Here is a 19,847-nt window from a genome sequence, read left to right as displayed (position 1 = left end):
CACAGCACAAGAAGGACACCGAAGCAGCAGCGCAAGAAGAAGAGTGGGAAGAAGTCCAATTCCACCCGCTTCCAGACATGCAGTACAAATTTATTAGTAAGCCTGACAACCGGCGCGATAACATACGGAGAGGGAGTGACTGAGTGTGGAGCATAAAATCAACCCATACTTCTGCGCGTAACATCGTAGACTGCAAGCGGGTATGACAACGTTCGCACAATTACAGACTTCCGCTTCATCCGAAACAATGGTCGACAACACGCTTTAATTTAAGAGTTATCACCCGATGCTTTCTGGGCTTATGGTCTAGTGAACATACTGTACTTTGTTGGTTTTAATATACGAGGGGCGTTTGAAAATTCCGTGTAAAAATAAAAACTATTTTTCGACATAGTCTCCTTTTAGACTGTCCCGCCAGCCATTTCTTCAAATTGGGGAACAAATATTAGTCCGAGAGAGCCAAGTCTGGAGAATAGGGGGGATGTGAAACGACTTGGAATCCTATTTCCATTTATTTTACGACCACAACTGCTGAGGTGTGTACTGGTGCATTGTCGTGATGGAAAAGGGCTTTTTTGCGGTCCAATCGCCGACGTTTTTCTTGCAGCTCGGTTTTCAAACGGCCCAGTAACGATGAATAATAAGCACCTGTAATAGTTTTACTCTTTTCCAGATAGACGATGAGGATTATCCCTTGCAAATCCCAACAGACAGTCGCCGTAACCTTTTCGACCGAAGGAATGGTCTTCGCCTTTTTTGGTGCAGATTCTCCTTTGGTAACCCACTGTTTAGATAGTTGTTTGGTCTCAGGAGTATAGTAATGTATCCATGTTTCATCCACAGTGACGAAACGACACTTAAAGTCCTGCGGATTCTTCCTGAACAGCTGCAAACCATCCTTGCAACACTTCACACGATTCCGTTTTTGGTCGAGCGTGAGCAATCGCGGAACCCATCTTGCGGATAGCTTTCTCATGACCAAATGTGTATGCAAAATACTATGTACCCGTTCATTCGAAATGCCCACAGCACTAGAAGTATCACGCAGCTTAACTCTTCTGTCATCCATCACCATATCATGGATTTTGTCAATGATTTCTGGAGTCATAACCTCCACTGGGCGTCCAGAACGTTCAGCATCACTTGTATCCGTATGACCACTCCGAAAATTTTGAAACCTCTTATAAACTGTTCTAATCGAAGGTGCAGAGTCACTTTAATGATTATCAAGCTTCTCTTTAGTGTCCTGAGGCATTTTGCCTTTCATAAAGTAATGTTTAATTGCCACCACTATAAAATTTTAGAAAAGATAAAACGTCAGAAACAGCAAACGTATAATAACAAGGAGAATAAACTGGTGGGATGGGTAGGGGCCAGACCAGACCGCTGAGCAAGGGCCGCCACGGGATCTCTGGGCCAGAGCAGGTGAAGGATGCTCCTCCAACTCTTCAGGCGGTCAGTGAGGCCAAAGCGCCTCCCCTCTGAGAGGCGAGTAAAAACCACGTTCGCGAGTGAAACGTAATACCAGGTCAGCCGCTGTGGCGTCGTCCGCTAGCACCAGAGGAAGCGTGTCAAGAAGGCTAAGATATCGCCGCAAATCATCCAAATTTGGGCTTCTAGTAGCATGTGGGCCACCGTCAGGCGGGCACCACATCGGCGGTAGGGTAGGTCCTAAAGCCGGACTCAGTTAAGCGTGGCCAATGCGTAGCCGACGAAGGACTGAATTTCCTGCGTGAAGGGTGAAGGGAAGAGTGTCTGCCACGTTGTCGTGATCTTCTTTATTGCCCTCAGTTTGGGGGGAGTCCAAGGAGAACCTTATTGCGACTTCTAACAATTGATGGCGCTTGGTAGGTTACACTCAACAAAACGGCGCAGTGGTCGAAAAATAGAGTGCTTTCTTTACGAGGAGCAGGCTTCCGATCCACATATGTACATCACTTTCCCTAAACCACATGCAGGAGAATGTCACGTTGGCTATTTTAAAAAGTTATGACCAATGTCTTGTTTGAAATTCTGTCCCTAATGACCTCGCTGGCTACGGAACGCCAAAATTGAAATTTTGTTCCTTCATGTATTCGTGCAGGTGATTGTGTGTGTGCGTAGCATATCACGTCTGTGGCCCAAGAAAATTCTCTTGATGTGTAGTGACTTCTGAACCATGATAAGGTGTGGGCGGCAACACTGTTGCTCGGGAAACTGATGAACACCCTACATATAGGTGTAGATGCAATATTATAGCAATGTTTGCATTGAATGTCTGTTTGAATCCTACGACGAGTTTGTCACTGTTTCGACAATGCTTCCATATTCGTCATGTAGAAAAGCAAAACGAGGATAATGGAATGTAGTCGAATTAAGTCGGGTGATGCTGAGGGAATTAGATTAGGAAATGAGACACTTAAAGTAGTAAAGGAGTTTTGCTATTTGGGGAGCAAAATAACTGATGATGGTCGAAGTAGAGAGGATATAAAATGTAGACTGGCAATGGCAAGGAAATCGTTTCTGAAGAAGAGAAATTTGTTAACATCGAGTATTGATTTAAGTGTCAGGAAGTCGTTTCTGAAAGTATTTGTATGGAATGTAGCCATGTATGGAAGTGAAACTTGGACGATAAATAGTTTGGATAAGAAGAGAATAGAAGCTTTCGGAATGTGGTGCTACAGAAGAATGCTGAAGATTAGATGGGTAGATCACATAACTAATCGGGAGGTATTGAATAGAATTGGGGAGGAGAAGAGTTTGTGGCACAACTTGACTAGAAGAAGGGATCAGTTGGTAGGACATGTTCTGAGGCATCGAGGGGTCACCAATTTAGCACTGGAGGGCAGCGTGGATGGTAAAAATCGTAGAGGGAGACCAAGAGATGAATACACTAAGCAGATTCTGAAGGATGTAGGCTGCAGTAGGTACTGGGAGATGAAGAAGCTTGCACAGGATAGAGTAACATTGAGAGCTGCATCAAACCAGTCTCAGGACTAAAGACCACAACAACAACAACCCATATTCTGTCCGCCCCCGGTAGCTGAGTGGCCAGCGCGACAGAATGTTAATCCTAGGGCCCGGGTTCGATTCCCGACTGGGTCGGGGATTTTCTCTGCTCAGGGACTGGGTGTTGTGTTGTCCTAATTGTCATCATAGTTTCACCCCCATCGATGCGCAAGTCGCCGAAGTGGCGTCAAATCGAAAGACTTGCACCCGGCGAACGGTCTACCCGACTGGAGGCCCTAGTCACACGACATTTACATTTAGCCATATGCTGCAGTTAATCCCACTTAATAAGAACCGCACTCGAATTTATTGTACTGTCTTCTAAGAAGTGTACTTCTCCCAAGCGCTATTATCAAACAGAAGATAGCGCGCGAATAGACACTTATCAGTTGCAATAGCGCACTTACTGAGAAGCCAGGCAGTTTTAAGATAACCTTTTGTATTTGCAGTTCGGAAACAATTCGCAGAGGTCCATGTTCAGGTTACTTTAATACCAGCTCAACGTTACGGTCACCGTTAAGGAACCCAGAAGTGATGGACCTGTCGTAAGGCGTTAGATTAGAATTAGCTTAAGAAGAGAGAGATAGGGGAGGGCAGAGCGTCATATTTTCGTCCGAGACTGAGTTAATATTCGTAGAGTCTCCAACCAACTGAAGTCTTGTTGCTTGAGGTTAGATGCTGAAATGCATGTAATATCCATACATGTGATACACGGCCTTCATAGCATTACACTTTTAACGGCTAGCAGCGTATTTGGCTAATTTTATTCAAACGATCTCGAAGATAGAGGACTGAAGAATATTCGGTATAAAAGTGGGTCCTATTTTCTAAGGTGATCCTCACGGTTCAGTGCAGAGCATTCAGTTATCTTTCTAACATGTTTACTGATTATATTTTTTTCTTTTCGCACATCGTCTAAGTTTTGTTCTTTATAGAGTTTTATGAAACAGCTCCTTCTCACTCGTTCATAAAGGAGCAGAAGCTTGAGGTACTTCGGAACTCAATAAAAAAAATGAGGCGCTGACCCTGCGAAATGAAACGTGATTATTGTTATTCCAGACTCATTTTTGCATTCACAGGGGGTGAATGTTAAACGTTAGATGAAATATACTAACCAGTACTACATACTGTTATCACCTGCTGCACTCCTTGAGTCAAGCTTCGAGATCGTTCAGGAAGACTATACTCGTACAACTTCTATGTAAAATGTTTGAGATCTTTCCGCATCCTCGAGACTCCACAGATGTAGTGCTGTCAGATTAGCCCCGAAATATTCATCTTTATAGTCTAACTTACACAAAATCAATTATCGAATGAAAATTTGCTGAGAGGATCTGGTCCAATACGATGGCCAATATGACAATTTTCTGTGCACCATCGTCATCGGAGATGAGTCGTGGTGTCACTACAATGAGCAGCAAACCAGACGACAGTCCATACAGTGATAGAAGAATTCTCCAACAAAGAAGAAGTTCAAGACACAACATTCCCAGGCAAAGTTATGTGCATAATCTTCTGGGATAGTCTATCCAGAACACTTAATACGACACCGACATGGCTGAAAGCCACAGAATAAGATCTTCAGACCCCACAACAGTTTTGCTAACACGAAACTCGTTGCCATATTTGGTTGCACTGTGCTACCTAATGCATCCAACGTACAGTCCCGATTTGGCACGATAATACTACAGAACTGCGAGGGCCAGGGTGTGGGAAAAGTGCTCTTTGCGGATGCGCTACATGAGAAGCCAAGTCGTTGCTGCCAACACCAGTCGTCTCATTGTTAGCTTGGTATTTAGGTCAATGCTGGTAGTTCAGACTGTAGCCGGTGCCAAATGACATGTGCAAGCTGCTTTGAGTTCTCTTGGCGTGGCGATTGTGCTTCCATCTCTTTGGGCATATCAAAGATGGACTCGTGGTCTACAATCTCCAGGCACAGGTACTGTCGTCTAAGTTTTCAGGTAGTGGCCAGCCTCAAACGGTTCAGGTGCACATGAGCGCGATATGCAAGAAATTGTGGTGACTTCGTGAAACAATGACATGTAACTGAAATCTTGTTCAGCTGTGTTACTGCGCTTCCTGTAACTACGAGGTGTGGTTATGAAATAACGGGACTACTGATGCAAAAATAATTATTTCCAAAAACACACATTTAGTTATTGTGACTTTCAATATACTCCCTTCCGTTAGCCCCAAAACGCTCCATACGAATTTTCCATCGATGAAAACTGTGCAGGGTGTCTTTGTGTGTGAGCTCCTTGATGACGAGTGCCACTTTTTCTTTCGCTGCCTCAGTGAACTAAAGTCTTGTTTCTTTTAATGCACACTTGACTTCGGTTAATATATAAAAGTCACATGGTGTTAGGTCATGCGAATAAGTTGGTGGTCTGACCCTGGGATGCTGTACCTCCCTAGAAACCACGTAACGGACAAAGCGGCATCAGCCGGTGCGTTGTGTCGATGCAGAACCATTCACTTCTTCTTCCACAATTTGGGTCGTTCTTGTCTTATTTTCTTGTGGAGTTCAGCAAGAACCTCAAGGCAGTAATGTTGATTAATAGTTTAACCTTCACCCACCCGTTGAAGATACAAATTTCCTTGGGGATAAAAAAAACAGTCATCATCATCGCTTTGAATCTTGATTTGCTAATTTGAGCTTTCTTCGCTCTCAGTGAAGTTGGACCCTTCCAATGCAAGGATTGGCGCTTAGCTTCTGGATCATAACTGGAAAACCAAGATCGTCACCTGTTAACTCTTTCCAATAAACTAGGATCATTTCCAATGGTATTCAAAGTGTCAGTAGAAACATTTTCAAGCGCTTCCTTTTATTCGATAATGAGAATTTCGGGAACGAGTTTCCCACACACTTTTGTCGTCTTAAACTAGATATGTAAAATTTGCCACGTATTCTTTATCAATTCCTACAGTTTCAGCAATTGATCAAATAATCAACCGACAGTCAGATCGAGTCTGATTACCTACTTTTACGATACTTCCATCCATTTTTAATGTTGAAAGACGTCCCAGGAGTGAGTGGTCTTCAACGTCTTCACGGCGATCTTGGAAATGCTTGAGCCACTTAAAAACTCACGTACGTGATAAAACAGTCTTCACCTTACATTTCTGTTAGAAAAATATAGGCTGCATAGCAGTTGTTCCAAGTTTCATGTGAAACTGCACGACAATTTGTTGCTCTGATGTTATACTTACCAATTTTCCAGCAAAACGAATTAGCAGCTCGCACAAGAACGAAGGCTATGATCACACTGATTTGCATACAGACACCAAAGATGCCGCATTAGACCGACAAGGGGAAGCGACGACGCTGGGATCACAGATTTACTTCAAACTTTGTACAACTTTATTTAGTAGGCAATTAAAACAACATAATCTGTGAAGTAGTAAGGTACACTACTCTGGCAGTTCCGTCAAAATAGCAAGAGAAGTTTTACTCTTCTGATTTGTTGCTTATGTATCTGTGCGAAGGTGGCGGACGTTAGATTCAATGATGGTCAAGTGATTAGCGTTCAAGATTCGTAAGCCGAACGTGTCTGAAGCGACAGTTAGACCCCCACGCGAACTTAATCATCTGTTTCTTTTTTTATCACTGGTCATATAATTTTATTTATACGAAATTTGAGACGTAATAAAATGAAAAAAAAAAACTACGAGTATTTGCATGAAGTTCCAGTTTATGTTCTCCGTTTTTGTAGGTCAAATAACATCCTGCCAAGTGTGATGTCGAGAGCACATCAGACGAGTAATTGTACATTACTCTTGTGGTCTCGCACAATGTGACTTACTGCATTACTGATTGTAAATATCGTCATTCGATCATTATTTATCGAGGTTTGACTTGGGCTTTCCAAGCCTGTCTCGCGTCCTTGAAAATTTAGAAATAGTAGACAGTCAACACATTAAATTCACTACAACTTCATGAAAACCTACACGTTTTTTCCCATTACATTGCCTCTGAAGCGTCATATAAAATAATGAGACCACTGATGAAAAAATATAAATTGAAAAATACTTTTTTTTCAATTAATTCGCTATCGTTCGATTTTTATTTCATCTTTACTTTATCTCTTTATTTATTTATTTTTGTCGTTGCGGACGTCACGCGACATCCGTTGAAGTTCGTTTGTTGATCCTTCCACTCAGTTTTTTATTACAGAGGCCAACCAGCTCTCTGACCGAACACGCTGAGCTACCGTGCCGGCATAAAATCGTGGGACTGACCAGGGATCGAACCTGACAACTTTGTATTCGTAGTCCTGCTCTTTACCACTTTGCCGCCATGTAGCCTATGCATTTGGTCGAGGCGGACGCCACAGGACACCCTTTCAAATTCATCGTTTATCCTTTCACTCAGTTATTTTATTACAGAGGGCAGCCAGGCCTCCGAGCGAACACGCTGAGCTACCGTGCTGGCACAACTTGACCTCAATGACTTCTTTCAGCCGTCACCTTAGCACAGGTACATAAGCCACATAATTGACGCGTAAAACGTCTCTCGCAATTTTCTCGGAAAGTGCCCGAGTAGTGCACCTTACAACTTGCACGTTACGTTGTTTTAATGGCCTAAGTCGGTGATCCCAACGTCGTGGCCTTCACTTGTGACAAGGCTTCACAATTCACAGCTACTGGTCGTTCGTCTTTAGCAAATGAGTGCTTACGCTGTGACAGCATCAGTCCAGTTATTTTACAGCCACCCCTCGTATAGTAATTTACAAGAATATAAATCGAAGGCTTTGTTTCAGAATGAGGTTCGTGGCTTGTGCTAATTTCGTGTGCTCGCCGGTGCCGTTACGCCGCTTTCACACTATACGGTTTTGACCGTACGGCAAAAAGCCGTACGAGTTTTAGCCGTGCCTGTGTTGCTTTCACATTACACGGCTTTTTGACGTGACCAGTTGTTGGTGTCTATTCAGTTTGCTTAATGTGTGTATCAAGATGAACCGTAAACGAGTTGTTGCTTTGTGGTTGCTTCATCGTCGCCGCAAAAGAAAAGGTCGTCTTTTGTGGGTACACCCCATTAACCAGAGAAGAGACGAAGTGGGTTTATTTTATACACTCTTTGAAGATTTGAGGAACGACGGAAATAAATTCTTTAACTATTTCCGAATGTCTATTACCTCGTTTGACGAATTACATAGAAAACTAAAGGATGTGTTACAACGACAAAACACACAATTCCGCAATTGCATCCAACCTGTTCAAATGCTGGCTATCACGTTAAGGTAATTTAATACATAAAAACTAGTTCTGTTTATTTACTTATTTATTTGTGTTTTACATTTTTATTACGCTCAGATTATGAAGTAGAAAAGTCAATATCAATATCAGCAGTTGAAACCAAAGAGTTTGTAGCAGGACTGACTGTACTGTCACTTTGTGGCGACAGGCTCTCTGCAAAAACGTTGTAGAACTGCGTTGTTGATGGTGGGCCTTCATGGCTACTTGTGGAAGGCGAAGGGTATGGTGGTGGCACTTTATTAATTCGTTGATAAGAACTGCGACCTTGAGAAGTCTGTAATGGTTGTTCGAGAAAAGTAGTTGGGTTTGGTGCAGCTGGAGGAGGACGAATCTGATGCGTATGGTAAGAGGATATTGGAGCAGCATTTTCCATAGGTGAATAAGAATAAGCTTGAAATCTATTATTATAGGGCATGGGAGGTGTGTAATGGGTAAATGGAGGAGGTTGAGCTGTCAATATATTTCTCCTTTCATATATATTTTCTATAACTTTGAGGACTCCCATCTGAAACTGAAGATAATCCTGTTCATCAAATTTTTCCAGATGAGGCTTCAGACTAAGTAAAAATGACATTTTGCTGCAAGGTTTGTCTTCTTCCAGAGCTCGTAATATTTTCATTTCGATTGCATCAGGTTTTCTATGTTTTCTGTTTGTATGGCACTCGCTTTTGGATGTTTGTTGTGTGGGTGCTGTATCAAATGGCCCAGAAACATTCTCAGTATTTTCGACGGAGCCCTGCGTTTCTATATCTTCTTCCAGTCTGGCGGTGCGTTCCGATTGAAAACTGTCCTCCGTCTCTCGAGCATCATACAGCTTTTTTAGAAACTGCAGCTGATCAGAATATACATACTTTTTCATTTTCTTTGCTGCTGAGCCACTTTTTTTCGCAGCTTGAATTTTTATGTTTGACTTCACAAAGGAGTCTCGTAGATTGGTCCACCTCCGTATTACTTCTATACCTACATCAAAAGAAAACAAAACTGTATGAAAACATTTTAATTTTGTATAGAAAAAAGCAAAACTGTAACAAAAAATGTCCACTGCAAACTAAATGTCACTGATTTTTTTTCGTTTTGTTCAGGTATCTGGCAAGCGGTTGTTCCTTCACTGACTTACATTTCCAGTACAGAATTGGGATTTCTACAGCAAGTAAAGTGGTTAATGATGTATGCACAGCAATTTGGTCATCACTGCGGGAAGAATGTATACAAAGACCGACCAAAGAGGTATGGGAATCAATAGCGGCTGGATTTGAACGTACTGCTAATTTCCCCCACTGCTTAGGAGCGGTGGATGGAAAACATATCCGTCTTACTGCCCCATTTAATAGCGGATCAATGTACTTCAATTACAAAGAATACTTTTCTGTGGTTCTGATGGCTGTAGCGGATTCCAACTACAGGTTCATTTATGTCGACGTAGGAAGTTATGGCAAAGACTGTGACTCTTCAGTGTTCAGACGGTCCAGTTTATGGAAGTCAATAGAAAGTAATTCCCTGGAATTTCCAGACGTCCAATGTCTGCCTGGTACGGAAGGTCCAAAAGTACCCTACTTCTTCGTGGGAGACGCAGCATTTGGCCTACACACGCATTTGCTCCGGCCTTTTGGGGGAACAAACTTGACAGTTGAGAAACGTGTATTTAATTACCGTTTGTGCAGAGCAAGGAGGTATGTGGAATGTGCTTTTGGCATCCTCACCAATAAGTGGCGGTTGTTTCACCGACCTTTAAATGTTCATCCAGATTTTGCAGTAAAAATGGTTAAAGCTTGCATTGTTTTACACAATTTTGTACGTCAGAGAGATGGATTTATAATTGAAGACACCACATCCTTCACTGGTTTGGAAGACTTAGCCCAAGATGCCAACATAAGAGGAGGACTGACAGCCAACGCCATAAGGAACACTCTTTGTAAATATTTTATGACAAATGCTGGAAGCGTGTCATGGCAGATGTCAAAGATATAAATTAACAAGCCTTTTCCTTTTTGTAGATTGTTTGTGAAAGCCTGCGACTGTATAGTAAATAGTTTTCTTTATAAATAAATTACTGCTACCACTCACGTTTTTAATCGTTTTGTTTATATTTTGTACGACGCGTTTCGGGAAATAATTCCGATCTTCAAGTGCGTTTTTTTCTCTAAGTTTTCATTATGTGTAGTGTTTTTTTATTTGTGAGGTCTTGTGCGTGTTTCTCTTATAAATTACAGTAAAGAAAACAGAATGCAAGACCTGACACATAAAAAGACACCACACATGATGAAAACTTAGAGAAAAACGCACTTAAGGATGGGAATTATTTCCCGAAACGCGTCGTGCAAAATATAAACAAAACAAAAAAAACGTGACTGGTAGCAGTAATTTACTTATAAACAAACGATTTACTTTTAGAATAAAATTTATAACGTTAAATAAAAACTGTTTAAAACGTATTAAATGTAATATTAATATATTAAATAAATACTTACCAAACGCATTTTTATCTTTGTCTTCCATCTCATCAAAATCTTGCTTCAGTGCTACGCAAACTTCCCGCCAAGCATTCTTTGTAGCAATACGATCTCTATACGCATCTAGAGTTTTGTCCCACAGAACAGGTCTTACTTCCACCAAGGTTATCAAAAGTTCAGTATCAATTTCATCCATTCTTCTACACTTTTCAGTAAACAAGAATAAACACAAATGAATAAAACGACACTACAACGAACTAGTCGACGCCGTACGGCTCAAAACCGTCCAGTGTGAAAGCATGCACTTAGTCACGTAGGCCACTGTTGTCGAACTTGCCGTACGGCGACCGTCTGTTGTAGTGGCAAGACACGGCTGCAGCACGGCACGGCAGCGGCATTTTGCCGTCGCCGTATAATGTGAAAGGCGCCATACATTTCTTCACACCTACAGCCGTACGGCTTTTTGCCGTACGGTCAAAACCGTATAGTGTGAAAGCGGCGTTAGACGCAGACGGAAGCCACGTTAATTGATTTTCTCCCCAGGTGCCGGGCCGCAGTGTGTTGGCGAGATTTTCCGGTCTAGCGGCTGCGGTTCGAGACCCACCGCCAGCCCCCTGCGGCTCGAGTTCTCCGGAGCAGGTGCGGGCGCAGCTGCCGCCGGCGCCGCGCAGGCCTGCCAACTGCAGCTGCGCCGTGAAGGCCGCGCGCCAGGCTCTCACACTTGGCCGGCGTTCCTTGGCAAGAGAAGCCTCGGCCTTCCCCCCGCAATACATCTCTCCCTTCCCACGAAAAACTAGTCCGCACGCTGGGCATTTCAATTTTTAACTTGTTCCACCCCCCGCTACCTACTAAAATCGCAATTAGCTCACACGTGGCATCGAGAAGAACTTGATTTAACTGACAGTTGTAAAATACTCTTAGTGAATAACACTTCGCATGTTTTTCTAAATCTAATTTTACATTGCTATTTTACAAAAGCAAAATTTCAGTTTCTCCGCTACCGTTAAGGTTGGAGAAAGACGACCTGATGATAAGGTGAGACCATGGTAAGGGACACCGATTCTGCCGGCCGCGGTGGTCTAGCGGTTCTAGGCGCGCAGTACGGAACCATGCGACTGCTACGGTCGCAGGTTCGAATCCTGCCTCGGGCATGGATGTGTGTTATGTCCTTAGGTTAGTTAGGTTTAAGTAGTTCTGAGTTCTAGGGGACTGATGACCACAGTAGTTAAGTCCCATAGTGCTCAGAGCCATTTTGAACACCGATTCTAGCAATATTTTCCTGTTTTGGAGCAACGACCACAAAATTGCAACCTATCAATGATAAGCGCGCCGAAATGTGTGCGTGCCCTAGCTAGTACCTTTTATGCTAATGAGCGCAGTTACTAAACAAATTAGCTGAAGATTATGGTTTCAGATATGCAATAAAAGCTAGGCAAACTTTATCCGTTTCCTTGGCTGCTCACGTTAGAAGGGAATTTTTTGTGATGTTTGAGTACCAAATCAACTACGGTGGAAGTATGGGGACTGGACAGAAATAACGTAACATCTCGAGAAACGTATGGTGTCACCGCCAGACACCACACTTGCTAGGCGGTCCGTTAGTATACGTCGGACCCGCGTGTCGCCACTATCAGTGATTGCAGACCGAGCGCCGCCACACGGCAGGTATAGTCTAGACTAGAGACTCCCTAGCACTCGCCCCAGTTGGGCAGCCGACTTTGCTAGCGATGGTTCACTGTCTACATACGGTCTCATTTGCAGAGACGACAGTTTAGCATAGCCTTCAGCTACGTCATTTGCTACGACCTAGCAAGGCGCCCAATTCAGTTACTATGTCTTCTGAACAGATAATATTGTGACTCATGTAGCGTCAAGAGCGACGTTCATCATTAATGGATTAAAGTTAAGTATCAAACTAATTACGTCCGCTTTCTGAATTCTCATCCCTTGTCATGTTCCAGACCTCACGTCGGTATGGTTCTTCCCTCCTCACGCTAGCCTGCGTGAGCTAAAGCGCATGCATTTCGGTCTCCTCTAGCAACCCGGTGTTGGCTCTTCTGCCAACACAACAAAACGAATGCCTGAACATAAATGCAAATGCTAGCCAAGCCTGCGCCTGTGCAGTGTTCTAAAGACATTGCAAGTGTCAGTCCTGGTCACAACAGTGTTCTGTGTAGTTGTGAGTCCGTTATGTCGGAGCTCGTGCATTCGGGATGGGAAAATCGTTGGTGCTTGCGTATGATGGGTCCTTCCGCAACCGAGGGACTCGAAGAGTTCGGTGTTTCAAGAGGCATTGAATCGAAAATTTATACCGTTCACAGGCAAAGCGGAAAACGAAGATGTATACCGCGAATTGGGAATGAGGGGAAACTGTTCCGGCGTATCGACAAGCGGCGGCACGGAGACGAAGAATGCAAGCGCAGAGAAGGCGGTGAGATGACGTCAGGCGACAGCCGGCTGACTAGGTCCGCACGACGACAAAAGCGGCCTCTGCAAGAAGAGCATAGAAGCCCCGCTTCCGCCAGCCTCGGCCGGACAGTACTAGACCCGATCTAGCAGAGAGGGCTACGACACTAGTTATTACCGATCCTTACTCTCTTCCAAATTCTGAAGGTGGCAAGGGTAAAGTACACGGAGCGAAAGGCTGTTTACAATTTGTACAGAAACCAGATGGCAGTTATAAGAGTCGAGGGACATGAAAGGGAAGCAGTGGTTGGGAAGGGAGTGAGACAGGGTTGTAGCCTCTCCCCGATGTTATTCAATCTGTATATTGAGCAAGCAGTAAAGGAAACAAAAGAAAAATTCGGAGTAGGTATTGAAATCCATGGAGAAGAAATAAAAAGTTTGAGGTCCGCCGATGACATCGTAATTCTGTCAGAGACAGCAAAGGACTTGGAAGAGCAGTTGAACGGAATGGACAGTGTCTTGAAAGGAGGATATAAGTTGAACAACAAAAGCAAAACGAGGATAATGGAATGTAGTTGAATTAAGTCGGGTGATGCTGAGGGAATTAGATTAGGAAATGAGACACTTAAAGTAGTAAAGGATTTTTGCTATTTGGGGAGAAAAATAACTGATGACGGTCGAAGTAGAGAGGATATAAAATGTAGACTGGTAATGGCAAGGAAAGCGTTTCTGAAGAACAGAAATTTGTTAACATCGAGTATAGATTTAAGTGTCAGGAAGTCGTTTCTGAAAGTATTTGTATGGAGTGTAGCCATGTATGGAAGTGAAACAAGAAGAGAATAGAAGCTTTCGAAATGTGGTGCTACAGAAGAATGCTGAAGATTAGATGGGTAGATCACATAACTAATGAGGAGGTATTCAACAGAATTGGGGAGAAGAGGAGTTTGTGGCACAACTTGATTAGTAGAAGGGATCGCTTGTTAGGGCATGTTCTGAGGCATCAAGGGATCACCAATTTAGTACAGATGTTCAAAAATGTCAAAATGTGTGTGAAATGTTATGGGACTTAACTGCTAAGGTCATCAGTCCCTGAGCTTACATACTACTTAATGTAAATTATCCTAAGGACAAACACACACACACACACACACACACACACACACACACACACACACACACACACACATGCCCGAGGGAGGACTCGAACCTCCGCCGGGACCAGCCGCACAGTCCATGACTGTAGCGCCTAAGACCGCTCGGCTAATCACGCGCGGGCCACCAATTTAGTATTGGAGGGCAGCGTGGAGGGTAAAAATCGTAGAGGGAGACCAAGAGATGAATGCACTAAACAGATTCAGAAGGATGCAGGTTGCAGTAGGTACTGGGAGATGAAGAAGCTTGCACAGGATAGAGTAGGATGGAGAGCCGCATCAAACCAGGCTCTGGACTGCAGACCACAACAACATCGTTAGTTTGTATGGACATTGTATACAGCAAAAGACTTTGTTTGTATGTCGCGACACCGTTGTAAGTATTGTCAATCTTCTTACTAGTAATAGAAACTATTAATGTTATCTGCTTGAACTGTTGTATAGCATCCTTCGGGCACCCTATAAGCGACGAGGGGGAGGGCCCCACAGAAGCATCAACTGGTACGTCATAACGTTAGGAAAGTATGTGTAGAATGATCGTGACATACGGCCACTGTGGAAAGTTGTGACGAAAAGTGAGGAAGACAGCTGCAAAATTTACAGCAGAACTGAATGTCGCACTCACAAACCGTCTCAGCACCAAAACATCTCGAAGGGGGCTCTATAAGCAGGGAATTGCAGGCCGAGCTGCAATTCGAAAACCGCTCATCATCAGTGATACAAATGTCCGTAACAGGAAAAAGTGCGGCTGGAGCCATAAAATCTGGGCTATGGAGCAATGCAAGAAAGTCATGTAGTCGGATAAGTCTTGTTTTACCCGTTTCCGGTTTCTGGCCGATTTTACGTCCCAGTAGTGAAACATGATGGCACGGACAGCCACATCGTGGAGTTCCATGGGCCCCATGGCTACTCACCAAGGTCGCATTACTACCAAGGATTATGTTACCATTTTGGCTGGCCATGCTCATCCCGTGGTATAATATTTGTTCCCGCAGGGTGGTGTGTTCCAACAAGGGAGGGCCACTGTTTACACAGTTCGAATCGCCCAGGACTGATTTTCTGAGCATAAAGATGAATTGTCGCATCTCCCCTGTCCACTGTAGTCACCGGAGGTCAATATTATTGAGCCTTCGTGGTCTACTTGCGAGACAAAGGTGAGTGATGGCTACCCACCTCCATCACTGTGACGTCAACTTGCCACTGTTATCCTCGGCTGCTCTTTAATTACTCCTTTGCTTTTTCTAATCTTTATAGGTCACTGCTTTGGTAAATTGTTGTTTTCTCAGAAAACGTCACATGCTCGCCTCGATTTACTGACTGCCTCGAAAATCTAATTTTTTGCCGTAACAGCGTAGTTAACCACACCTCCGACATTTTGCGATACCTAAATAAGCAATAAATAAATAAATGTTAATCTGGCAAATACATGTGCTGAACGACTATCAATTACTCCGAATGTCTCTGATAAACTCTTTAGTTACGGCTGTCAGTGAAACAGCTACACGATTCCAGAGGAATGGTTAACCGCGCTATTATGCACAGAGAGAAAGTTTCAATGCTTTTATCAATTAAATACGGCCAACATAAGACACGCTAAAGGTTTCTTGAAATTACTGCAGCCTGCCTTGTAGCATCTGCCACTGGAGTTTGTTGAGCCTCTACGGAACGCTCTCGCGACGGGTAAACAATCCCGTGACGAAACGCACCGCTCTTCGTTCTATCTTCTTTCTCTCTTCCGTTAATGCTACTTTACAAGGGTCCAAGTGTCATGAACAACACTCAATAATCGGTCTAAAGAGTGTCTCGTAAGTCACCTCTTTGGTGGATGAATCGGATTTCTTTAAGATTGTCGGATTTACTGTATCTGATCACATCACTTAAGACCAGTTCGGCTGTCAAGTCCTAGCCACGTTAAGGCAGTTACCGTTTATAAAGATTTGTCGCCAATAGTGTAATCGAGTAGTAATTGATCTCCTTGCCTATTTACGCTATGCGGGAAAATCCTTTTAAGAAAAATTACTTCTTTAAAGAACAACCCTCAAGGAAGAATTAAACACAGAAGTAACTTAGAAGTCTTAGAAGCACTGTTGAAATAGTGGAACCAACACAAAATGAGGTACACTACTGGCCATTAAAATTGCTACTCCACGAAGATGACGTGCTACAGACGCGAAATTTAACCGACAGGAAGAAGATGCTGTGATATGCAAATGATTAGCTTTTCAGACCATTCACACAAGGTTGGCGCCGGTGGCGACACCTACAACGTGCTGACACGAGGGAAGTTTCCAACCGATTTCCCATACACAAACAGCAGTTGACCGGCGTTGCCTGGTGAAACGTTGTTGTCATGCCTCGTGTAAGGAGGAGAAATGCGTACCATTACGTTTCCTGCTTTGATAAAGATCGGATTGTAGCCTATCGCGATTGCGGTTTCTCGTATCGTGACATTGCTGCTCGCGTTGGTCGAGATCCAATGACTGTTAGCAGAATATGAAATCGTTGGGTTCAGGATGGTAATACGGAATGCCGTGCTGGATCCCAACGGCCTCGTATCACTAGCAGTCGAGATGACAGGCATCTTATCCGTATAGCTGTAATGGATCGTGCAGCCACGTCTCGATCCCTGAGCCAACAGATGGGGACGTTTGCAAGAAAACAACCATCTGCACGAACAGTTCGACGACGTTTGCAGCACCATGGACTATCAGCTCGGAGACCACGGCTGCGGTTACCCTTGACGCCGCATCACAGACAGGAGCGCCTGCGATGGTGTACTCACCGACGAACCTGAGTCCACAAATGGCAAAACGTCATTTTTTTCGGATGAATCTAGGTTCTGTTTACAGCATCATGATGGTCGCACCCGTTTTTGGCGACATCGCGGTGAACGCACATTGAAAGTGTGTATTCGTCATCGCCATACTGGCGTATCACCCGGCGTGATGGTATGGGGTGCCATTGGTTACACGTCTCGGTCACCTCTTGTTCGCACTGACGGCACTCTGAACAGTGAACGTTACATTTCAGATGCGTTACAACCCGTAGCTCTACCCTCCATTCGATCCCTGCGAAACCCTACATTTCAGCAGGATAATGCACGACCGCATGTTGCAGGTCCTGTACGGGCCTTTCTGGATACAGAAAATGTTCTACTACTGCCCTGGCCACCACATTCTCCAGATCTCTCACCAACTGAATCGTGTGGTCAATGGTGGCCGAGCAATTGGCTCGTCACAATACGCTGGTTCAAATGGCTCTGAGCACTATGGGACTTAACTACTGAGGTCATCAGTCCCCTAGAACTTAGAACTACTTAAACCTAACTAATCTAAGGACATCACACACATCCATGCCCGAGGCAGGATTCGAACCTGCGACCGTAGCGGTCTCGTGGTTCCAGACTATAGCGCCTAGAACCGCACGGCCACTCCGGCCGGCCACAATACGCCAGTCACTACTCTTGATGAACTGTGGTATCGTGTTGAAGCTGCATGGGCAGCTGTACCTGTACACACCATCCAAGCTCCGTTTGACTCAATGCCCAGGCGTATCAAGGCCGTTATTACGGCCAGAGGTGGTTGTTCTGGGTACTGATTTCTCAGGGTCTATGCACCCAAATTGCGTGAAAATGTAATCACATGTCATTTCTAGTATAATATATTTGTCCAATGAGTACCCGTTTATCATCTGCATTTCTTCTTGGTGTAGCAGTTTTAATGGCCAGTAGTGTATTTTTTGGGAAATATGTTTTCATGGGTACCACGAAGTGGTCGGCACAGACAGATCGTTAATCCATGTTGCTGATTATAAGTTGTCTCGTTCAACCTCAATCCTTGCAACAGGTTCTCACGAGTGAATTTTTTACGCTCGTTATATGTAGTGAGTTCAGAAAGTATGTTAACCGTACCGTGATACGCTAATATAATTGCTCAACAAGAGTGGCACATTGTCACAAGCCAGTAGATGTTCCGGGTTTGCTACAGACACAGTTCTGCTATGGTGCGGATAACAGTCGTGTCACAGTGTGGGAGTGAAATGGGGCGGCAACAGGAAACTAACTCCGAACTTAAAATGCGCGGGTCAGTACAATTCTTGTGAGCATCGACGTCTCTACTGCACACAGATTAAGATTCCAGCCGTAGTGAAATGGTGGCAACAATTTGAACAAAGCCGCACAGACGTGGGTGATGGTGATTAGGAGGTTCACATCTTACACCATGAGATTTACGTCTTTTAACAAAGTGAAACAACTTGGAAAGCTTTCTTCCAAGACGACGAGATTCTAGAACGTCTTCGTGTCTAAGCAGCAGTTATCTACAGTCAAGGAATTCACTGAATGGTAGAACGTTCCTACGTTGTTTACACACAGACTTCGTGACCATGTTGAAAAGCAGAGCCACACATCTGTGTCCCTTTGAAATATAGTGGAGCAGGTAGCCTGTCTAGCCATACTTGTAGCTTTGTTTTAGAAGTGCCCTAGTCACGATCGTGTGAAACCCAACTCGCGCTATTCGTCCACGAGACTCAGAGGGTCATAGACACGGGTTCGCAGGTAGATGCTGTGTTTCTTGACTTCCGCAAGGCGTTCGATAAAGTTCCCCACAGTCGTTTAATGAACAAAGTATGAGCATATGGACTGTCAGACCAATTGCGTGACTGAATTGAAGAGTTCCTAGATAACAGAACGCAGCATGTCATTCTCAATGGAGAGAAGTCTTCCGCAGTGAGTTCAGGTGTGCCGCAAAGGAGTGTCGTAGGACCGTTGCTATTCACAATATATATAAATGTCCTTGTGGATAACGTCGGAAGATCACTGAGGCTTTTTGCGGATGATGCTATAGTATATCGAGAGGTTGTAACAATGGAAAATTGTACTGAAATGCAGGAGGATGTGCGACGAATTGACGCATGGTGCAGGGAATGGCAATTGAATCTCAACGTAGACAAGTGTAATGCGCTGCGAATACTTAGAAAGAAACATCCTTTATCATTTAGCTACAATATAGCAGGTCAGCAACTCGAAGCAGTTAATTCCATAAATTACCTGGGAGTAGGCATTACGCGTGATTTAAAATGGAATGGTCCTATAAAGTTGATCGTCGGTAAAGCAGATGCCAGACAGATTCATTGGAAGAATCCTACGGAAATGCAATCCGAAAACAAAGGAAGCAGGTTACAGTACACTTGTTCGCCCACTGCTTGAATATTGCTCATCAGTGTGGGATCCGTACGAGATAGGGTTGATAGAAGAGATAGAGAAGATCCAACGGAGAGCAGCGCGCTTCGTTACAGGATCATTTAGTTATCGCGAAAGCGTTACCGAGATGATAGATAAACTCCAGCGCTAGACTCTGCAAGACAGACGCTCAGTAGCTCAGTACGGGCTTTTGTTGAAGTTTCGAGAACATACCTTCACCGAGGAGTCAAGCAGTATGTTGCTCCCTCCTACGTATATCTCGCGAAGAGACCATGAAGACAAAATCAGAGAGATTAGAGCCCACACAGAGGCATACCGACAATCTTTCTTTCCACGAACAATACGAGACTGGAATAGAAGGGGGAACCGATAGATGTACTCAAAGTACCCTCCGCC

This window comes from Schistocerca serialis, chromosome 8, assembly GCF_023864345.2.
Source record: "Schistocerca serialis cubense isolate TAMUIC-IGC-003099 chromosome 8, iqSchSeri2.2, whole genome shotgun sequence".
NCBI lineage: Eukaryota > Metazoa > Arthropoda > Insecta > Orthoptera > Acrididae > Schistocerca > Schistocerca serialis.
The sequence above is the reverse complement of the archived record's forward strand: the minus strand, read 5'-3'. Positions refer to the sequence as shown.